Here is a 9423-nt window from a genome sequence, read left to right as displayed (position 1 = left end):
TCAAACATGGAAACTAAAACCCAAAATGAAGAAACTTATCCATTAGATCTCTGAGATACATGTTTGTAGCTGGTACTTTGGGGGCTAAATTATGAACAGAAAAATAATAAAAATAGAAAGTGAGAATGAACGTTAAATGTCCAAGTTAAACAAGCTCTGAGGATCTAAACAGTAAATAAGTTGCGATATGTGGGAGGAAATTTAAGAATACATATTTGAGACTGCCTTGGGAGATTTGTGTGCACCTTTACATAGAAGGTGGTGAAAAGAGGTACATTTTAGGGTGGACTGACCAAAGTATGCTCCACTGAGAATAAGAAAACTCGAAGAAACTGCATCTCCACAAAAGTGATTCATTAAATGGAAGTTAAGAAGTGTAGAATACAGCCTTAACACCCTCGCACAACTGCCTTACTAATAACATGATCCCTTCCCGCACACAGGTTTTATCTGTGACCTGACGAAAAAAGAACCATCTATATTATAATTTTTTTTCCCTTTGGAAAATTTTTTCACATGAAACATCTACATTTAATGTGAAACAACTGCTTCACATAAAACAAGGAAAAAAGTGATAAAAAAAAAAAATTATGTGAAATTGCCTTTTAATTTCGTAAACACAGAATCGTTTTCACTGGCAAATAAATGAGTAAGCATCAATGACCTGTGGTAACAACAAAAAAAGGGTAATTTTTCATTTACATTGTGAAATCCAATATTGGATGTAGTCATACTAGAGCTAATAACAGAAAAAAATTGGAATATCCACAATTTTTTTCCAAGATTTATCTGCTCCTTTTAGTTTTTGTCATTATGTTTTCATTTTCTTTTATTCATTCCATTGGGTAGTATTAAGTTTTAGGTGTTATGGTGGTCTTAGAATTTTGCCCAACAAGTATAGTTTGGCTTGAAACAATTTAAAAAAAAAAATCCATTTAGTGTACTATATACAACATACAGGAAGTATACTACAATGTAACCTTTGAAATATAGCAAATATAAAAAAACTATATTTTAATAACATTCTACCTTTTTAGTGCTATATTAGATGCTTGAGAGAAATGCAGAGTGTAGCAGGTGGGCTGTGGTGTTGTTGCTGGGAAATATTTTACCAGTTGCAACGAACCTGTACACCACTTGACCCTCGCTAGGGGATGAGAGGCAGCAGGGGGAAAGTCATGTGGCATTGTGATGCCTGCTTTGTCTGCCCTGCAATACCCTACAACTCTGGACAGAGCAACAAGAAGCTCCATAAAACACACATACTTCCGTTGCAGACATCAGATATAAAGGCTGTCAATTTCATACCTAAAGTTTGATTCACTCCGTCTTTCAGGTAACATCAAGTTTTTCATTACCTGGAGAAATTGACAGTTGCTGGCTATATGCAACACATGTATCAGGGCATTGTAATTGGTTTGATATTTTGAAACACTTTTACATAGGACGAGGGTTTTTTATACACAATTTTTGGGGTATTTATTGAGACCAAGCAAGGTTAACGCATAAATGAGAGTTACAAACTTACATTGTGAAAATATCATAAAATACACCAATAAACACATACACAATTTACAGGCAAATATTTCTGGACAATGGAGGGCAGGAGTGTGAGAGGACTAATAGAACTTTTAAAGGGCTAGTGTACAACACCTGGCTTGGCTGCTGGGAGGTAAATGAAGTTTATGATGTGTGCTAAGAGGGTTTCATATACCTTAATCCAAGAAGGATTACTAATGAGAGAGCAGCCCTTCAAGATATTAATGAAAAAGTTTCATGCATCAGTCGCAAAACTAGATTTTCAATTATTTTTTCTTTTGATGATGTGGAACAGGTCCACGTCGAATCGAGATAAAGAAACCTGACGTCTTTTTTGTGGTCATGGTGCATCGAGGGTGTTAACAGAAATCCATAAAAAGGATGATAAAGTAAGTAAAAGAAAAGAGAATGAGGATCTTTGGAGAAAAAATGAATGAAAATCTAATAAAAAATAGTATTTCTGAAGGAGGTAAACAAAAACAGGCAAATAGAGGAAGAAAACATGTGGGAAAGTTTATGACTTTAAATAGTGGGCATCGAAGACTTGCAATTAGCTCTAAGAAAGAGCTTTTTATTTATGGAAATAGTGCATGTGTAAGAATAATCAGTGGTGTGACTATGTGTTTTAAATAATGTGGAAAGTGAGATCGCGTAGTGTATGTTACCAAAGTTTATCTATTTCTAAATGGATAGGTATTATATGAGATGGCAAGGAAATGTAGTGAAAGTAGCGTAATACTAAACCATGAGGAACAGAAGGAAGATAAGACATTGTTGTGTTATTAGCTCAATCAGCTGAAGCTGTAAAGAATAGTGTGGATGTCTCAAATGTCCAGAAAGAAAGCAGTATTATTTTATAAACAAAAAAAAAGTTTTTTCATTAAAATTGAAAAAACGACATAAAAAACTTCCGTTCCATATAGATATATATATATAATATATATATGGTTTTACCCCAGACGCGTCCACGATGCCTTGAATCAATCCACTGACAGCACTCAACCCCAGGTATACCACATCGCTACCAATTCAACTCTATTAACCTTGCCTCCTTTCACCCCTATTGCATGTTTCAGGCCCCGATCACACAAAATCTTTTCACTCCATCTTTCCACCTCCAATTGCTCACCCACTTCTCCTCGTTCCCTCCACCTACCGACACATATACCTCTTGTCAATCTTTCTCACATCTTCTCTCCAGGTGCCCAAACCATTTCAAAACACCCTCTTCTGCTCCTCTCAACCACGCTCTTTTTATTTCCACACAATCTCTCTTACCCTTACGTTACTTACTCGATCAACCACCTCACACCACACATTGTCCTCAAAATCCATTTCCCCACAACCATCCTCCCTGCGCACAACTCTCATCCTAGCCCACAGCCTCGCACCATAACAAACAATTGTTGAAAAAACCACTTATCTTCAAACATACCCAATTTTTGCTTTCCGAGATAATGTTCCTCGACTTCCACACATCTTCAAGGCTCCAGGATTTTCGCCCCCTCCCCACCCTATGATCCCCACTTCACTCCATCCTCTGCCAGAAATCCTCTCCCCAGATATCTAAACACTTTACTTCCTCCAGTTTTTCTCCATTCAAACTTAACCTCCCAATTGACTTACCCTCAACCCTACTGTACCTAATTACCTTGCGCTTATTCACATCTAATCTTAACTTACTTATATATAATAAAATAATATATATATATATAAATATAGATATATTTATATATATATATAAATATCCCCTGGGGATAGGGGAGAAAAATACTTTCCCACGTATTCCCTGCGTGTCGTAGAAGCGACTAAAAGGGAAGGGAGTCGGGGGCTGATAATCCTCCCCCATCGTTTTTTTTTTATTTTTTTTTTCCCCAAAAGAAGAACAGAGAGAGCCAGGTGAAAGGATATGCCTCAAAGGCCCTACTCTGTTCTTAACGCAACCTTCTCAGCTATCGCGGGTAATAGCGAATAGTATGAAAAAAAAAAAAAAAAAAAAAAATATAAATTATAGTATATATATAATATATATATATTATTTTTTCATACTATTTGCCATTTCTCCCCCGCATTAGCGAGGTAGCGTATAGAAACAAGAACTGGGCCTTTGAGGGAATATCCTCACACTGACCCCCCTTCTCTGTTCCCTCTTTTGAAAATTAAAAAAACAAGGAAGGGGATGATTTCCACCACCCGCTCCAATCCCCTTTTAAGTCACCTTCTACGACTTGCAGGGAATACGTGGGAATTATTCTTTCTCCTCTTATATTAAAAATATAATAATAACTATATATATAATATTATATATTTAATATATATATATATATTTTTTTTTTCTTTTTTTTTTTTTTGCTTTGCGCTGTCTCCCGCTTTGCTAGGGGAGCGCAAAGGAAAACAGTACGAAAGAAATGGCCCAACCACACCCCCCATAACAAATGTATAATACATACACGTCCACACACACAATATACATACTGACAAAGCTTTCCTGTTTAACCCCAGACTCTTTCACATGCCCTGATTCAATCCACTGAAAGCATGTCAACCCCCGTATACCACATCGATCCATTCCACTATTCCCTTGCCCCCTCTCACCCTCCTGCATTTCAGCTCGATCACAACCAATATCTTTTTCCTCCATCTTTTTCACCTCCAATTTGGTCTCCCACTTCTCCTCGTTCCCTCCACCTCCGACACATATATCCTTCTTGGTCAATCTTTCCTCACTCATTCTCTCCAGTGCCCAAACCATTTCAAAACACCTCTTTGCTCTCTCAACCAAGCTCTTTTATTCCACACATCTCTCTTTCCCTTACGTTACTTACTCCGATAAACCACCTCACACCACACATTGTCCTCAAACATCCTCATTTCCCCAGCACATCCTCCTCCTGCGCACAAACACTCTATCCTTGAAGCCCCACGCCTCGCAACATACAACATTGTTGGAACCACTATTCCTTCAAAACAACCCCCATTTTTGCTTTCTGAGATAATGTTCCTCGACTGCCACACATTCTTCAAGGCTCCCCAGGATTTTCGCCCCCTCCGCCACCTTAAAATGATCCACTTCCGCATCCTGGGTTCCACAAGCCGCTCACATAATCCACTCCAGAAAATCTAAAAACCACTTTACTTCCTCCAGTTTGTTCTCCATTCAAACTTACCTCCCAACTGACTTGACGCCTCAACCCTACTGTACCTAATTACCTTAGCTCCTTAGTCCACATTTACTCTTAACTTTCTACTTTCACACACATTACCGAGAAACTCATCACCAGCTTCTGCAGTTTCTCACATGAATCAGCCACCATGCTGTATCATCAGCGAACACAACTGACTCACTTCCCAAGCTCTCTTCATCCCCAACAGACTCATAACTTGCCCTCATTCCAGGACTCTTGCATTTACCTCCCTAACAACCCCCCATCCATTAAACAAATTAAACAACCATATTTTTATATATATTATATATATATATAAAATATATATATATATATATATATAATATATATATATGTATTATTTTGCTTTGTCGCTGTCTCCTGCGTTTGCGAGGTAAGCGCAAGAAACAGACGAAAGAAATGGCCCAACCCACCCCCATACACAATGTAAACACATTTAACTCCACACACGCAACAAATCATACTAACATCTTAATGTACACATATATAATACATACACAACACATACCTAAATACCCATAGCGCAACAAATTCACACTGTCTACCCCCATTCACTCCCATTGCCACCTCGCCACACATGAAATACCTTCCCCTCCCCCCTCAATGTTTGTGCGAGGTACAATAGGAAAAGACAACAAAGACCCATTCGTTCACAATCATCTCTAGCTGCCACGCAATAATGCCCGAAACCACAGCTCCCTTTCACATCCAGGCCCCACACAAACTTTCCATGGTTACCCCAGAACGCTTCACAGCCGCGATTCAATCCACTAACAGCACACGTCAACCCCGGTATAACCACATCGATCCAATTCACTCTAGTCTTGCCCCCCCTTTTCACCCTCCTGCATGTCCAGGCCCCGATCACATCAAAATCTTTTTCACTTCATCTTTCCACCTCCAGTTTGGTCTCCCACTTCTCTTCGTCCCGTCCACCTCCGACACATAGATCCACTGGCAATCTTTCCTCACTATTCTCTCCATTGCCCAAACCATTTCAAAACACCCTTCTTCTGCTCTCTCAAACCACGCTCTTTTTTTATTTCCACACATCTCTCTTACCCTACATTACTTACTCGATCAAATCAACCTCACAACACACATTGTCCTCAGAACAATCCTGCATTTCCAGCACATCCACCCTCCTGCGCACAACTCTATTCCATAGCCCCACACTCGCAAACCATACAACATGATTTTTGCTTTCCAATATAATGTTCTCGACTTCCCACACATCTTCAAGGCTCCCAGGATTTGGTGTGTGAAAGTGTGTGAAAGAAGAAAGTTAAGAAGTAAATGTGAATAAAGCAAGTTATTAGTACAGTAGGGTTGAGGTCAAGTCAAATTGGGAGGTAAGTTTGAATGAGAAAAACTGGAGAAGTAAAGTGTTTTAGATATCTGGGATGGATCTGCAGTGGATGGAACATGGAAGCGGAAGTGGATCATAGGGTGGGGGAGGGGGCGAAAATCCCTGGGAGCCTTGAAGAATGTGGTGGAAGTTGAGAACATATCTGCGAAAGCAAAAATGGGTATGATTTGAAGGAATATGGTTCCAACAATGTTTGTCTGGTTGCGAGGAGGCGTGGCTATGGATAGAGTTGTGCGCAGGCGGATGGATGTGCTTGGAAATGAGAGTTTGAGGACAATGTGTGAGGTGAGGTGGTTTGATCCGAGTAAGTGAACGTAAGGGAAAGAGAGATGTGATGGACATAAAAAGAGCGTGGTGAGAGAGCAGAGAGCGGGTGTTTTGAAATGGTTTGGGCCACATGGAGAGAAAGATTGAGGAAGATTGGACCAAAGGATATATGATCCTGAAGGGGAGGGAACAGACGTGGAGACCAACTGGAGTGGAAAGATGGAAGTGAAAAAAGATTTTGGTGATCGGCCTGAACATGCCGGAGGGTGAAAGGAGGGCAAAGAATAGAGTGAATTGGATCGATGTGGTATACCAGGGTTGGACGTGCTTCAGTGGATTGAATCGGCATGTGAAGCGTCTGGGTAAACCATGGAAAGCTGTGTAGGTAAGTCTATTTGCGTGTGTGGTCATAGTTATATACATGGTGTAAGGGGGTGGGTTGGGCCCTATCTTTTATCTGTTTCCTTTGCGCTACTCGCAAACGCGGAAGAACCGACAAAGCAAAAAAAAAAAAAAAAATATATATCCTAGGGGAAAGGGGATTAAGAATACATCCCACGTATTCCCTGGTGTCGTAGAATGCAACTCTAAGGGAGGGAGCGGGGGCTGGAAATCCTCCCCTCTTTTTTTTAAATTTTCCAAAAGAAGGAAACAGATGGGGCCAGGAGGTGAGATATTCAAAAAAGGCCCAGTCCTTCTGTTCTTAACACTACCTCGCAAAATGCGGAAATGGCGAATAGTTTACAAGAAAAGAAAGAATATAATAATCTAAATCCTGGGATAGGGATTAAGAATACTTCCCAAGTAATTCCTGCATGTCGAAGAAGGCGACTACAAGGGGAGGGAGCGGGGGGCTGGCAAATCCCCCCTCGCTCTTCGTTTTTTTTTCTTTCTTTTTTGCGGATATTCCAAAAAAGGCCCAGTCCTACGTCTTAACGCGAACTCACTGACCGGGAAAAAGGCGAATTGTTTAAAAATAAAAGATATATATATATATTATATATATATATAATATAGATATATATATATATATGTATATAATTTTTAAACTATTCGCCCTTTCCCGCATCAGCCAAGGTAGCGTTTAGAAGAGAGGACTGGGCTCTGAAGGAACATCCTCACCTGGCCCCCTTCTCTGTTCCTTCATTGGGGAAAAAAAAAAAATAAATAATATATATATTCCTTTTTCAAACTATTTCGCCATTTCCCACGGTAGCAAGGTAGCGTAAGAACAAGGACTGGCCTCTGAGGGAATACCTCACCTGGCCCCTTCACTGTTCCTTCTTTTGGAAAATTAAAAAAAAAAGAGGGAGGTTGAAAAAAACAAGAGGGAAAGGAAAGTGTTACCTAGGGCCATCAGGCTAGATATAATCATAAAGATGTTATTAAATGGAGTATAATAAATGCTACTTTTTTGAAAGGTTATGCAAGACCAGAATGTAAAGTAGTTTGCATGACAGAACCATTTAGTTTTGGATGAGTTTGGATACTTGGACTAAAGATTAATATGAAAGGTACTGAAGTAAACATAAAGTAAAGTCATGCAAGTGAGGAAAACCAGAAGTGCTCAGAGGGCTCTGGTGACTGGAAAGAAGTTAAACAGAGAGTCCTACAAGAACTCGCATTAAGGCAGCACTGTCCATAATGGCTGATGTACTGATGTAAGGCCCAAGTGTATATATGACCTGGGTAAGTCAATATAATAGTAGGAGAGATATCACCTTGCATATAAATTGGAATTAAGAGGAAAGACAACGAAAAGAAGACAAATGTGAAACATGAATAAATATCTGGAAAGACTCACAGATGGAAGTATATGAAAATGATATGATCCCTGAAGAATGAAAGATATGATAAGTTACGTCAGGAGAGAAAGGTATATAACATGAAAAAGTATAAAGAGAATAGGCCAGAGAAGAGTGTCAGGTATATCAATGAATTGTTAGGGATTGGGTTATTTCAGGAGGATTGGCAGAGGATTGGATCATGGAAGCATTTTTGTAAGTGAAATGTTAAATAGTCTGAAGTAAAAAAGCAATTTATGAAACAGGAATCCAATTTCCACTTAACACACTAAGCAAAGGCTGAGGATTGACGTGTGAGTGGTTTTCAGAAGCGCTGTGTACCTGAACTACCTGTGGAAGTGGGAGGGGAGTATCAATGATGACAGAATACCATATGAAATAAAAAAGAAACTATTGTATTTTTTGAGAACGGAATATGCATTTAAAAGTACTTAGAATTGAAATCTTTATACTTTTCAAAAACATCACTACCTTATTATAATCATGGCCTGCATTCCGCATCCTATAAGATGAGGGCTCGAGTCCAGTGGCCTGGCATAGCTAAGAGAGTGTTACCTTTATGGTTACCTCAAGCAAAGATATCGTTCTCATTAAAAGCCCGACACAGACTACCTTGCCCTTCTCACAAAGAAAAGATCTTACAAGGTAGAATGGGGTAAAGGAGGTTCATTAATAAATACATGTAAGTAATTACTGAGGTTGAAGATTCAAAGCTGCTACATTGAAGAATCCCCTTTTATGTTGTGCAATCAGAGAAAGTAAACCTTCAATTTATTTTGTTGACATTGGATGATTCTAGTTCATACATAGTGGCTACGTTAAAACTATGCCTCATGGAGAAATCGTCTTGCTGAGAAAAGACGGCACCCTCTAACCTAACTTGATGGGCTTCGCTGACCCGACCAGAGTACATAAGGCACACATCCCAAATTGTTGATTGACCTGTTAAAAGGAAAAATTATGATTTTTTAAAAAACAACTGAATGTCACCTAAATTTAAAAAAAAAAACAAAATTGTTCTTGCTCATTCAATCAAGAGAAAGTCGAGGTCATTTCTGTAATGCTACCAATGGATATTTTTAATGTATTTGTAAAGAGGCAATAACGTGAAGGTTTAGAAACAAAGATTGTAAGCACCAGGAGAAAAATGAAGAGAATCTACATAGCAGCAGGAAGTAGAGAACAAATTGGCAGTACAAAAAAAAAAAGTTCACTTTATAGAAAAGACTGGAAGTTCCAGACAGTTAGTCTCAATGGC

Source organism: Panulirus ornatus, chromosome 47 (genome assembly GCF_036320965.1).
Source record: "Panulirus ornatus isolate Po-2019 chromosome 47, ASM3632096v1, whole genome shotgun sequence".
Taxonomy (NCBI): Eukaryota; Metazoa; Arthropoda; class Malacostraca; order Decapoda; family Palinuridae; genus Panulirus; species Panulirus ornatus.
Note: the sequence above shows the minus strand (reverse complement) of the source record.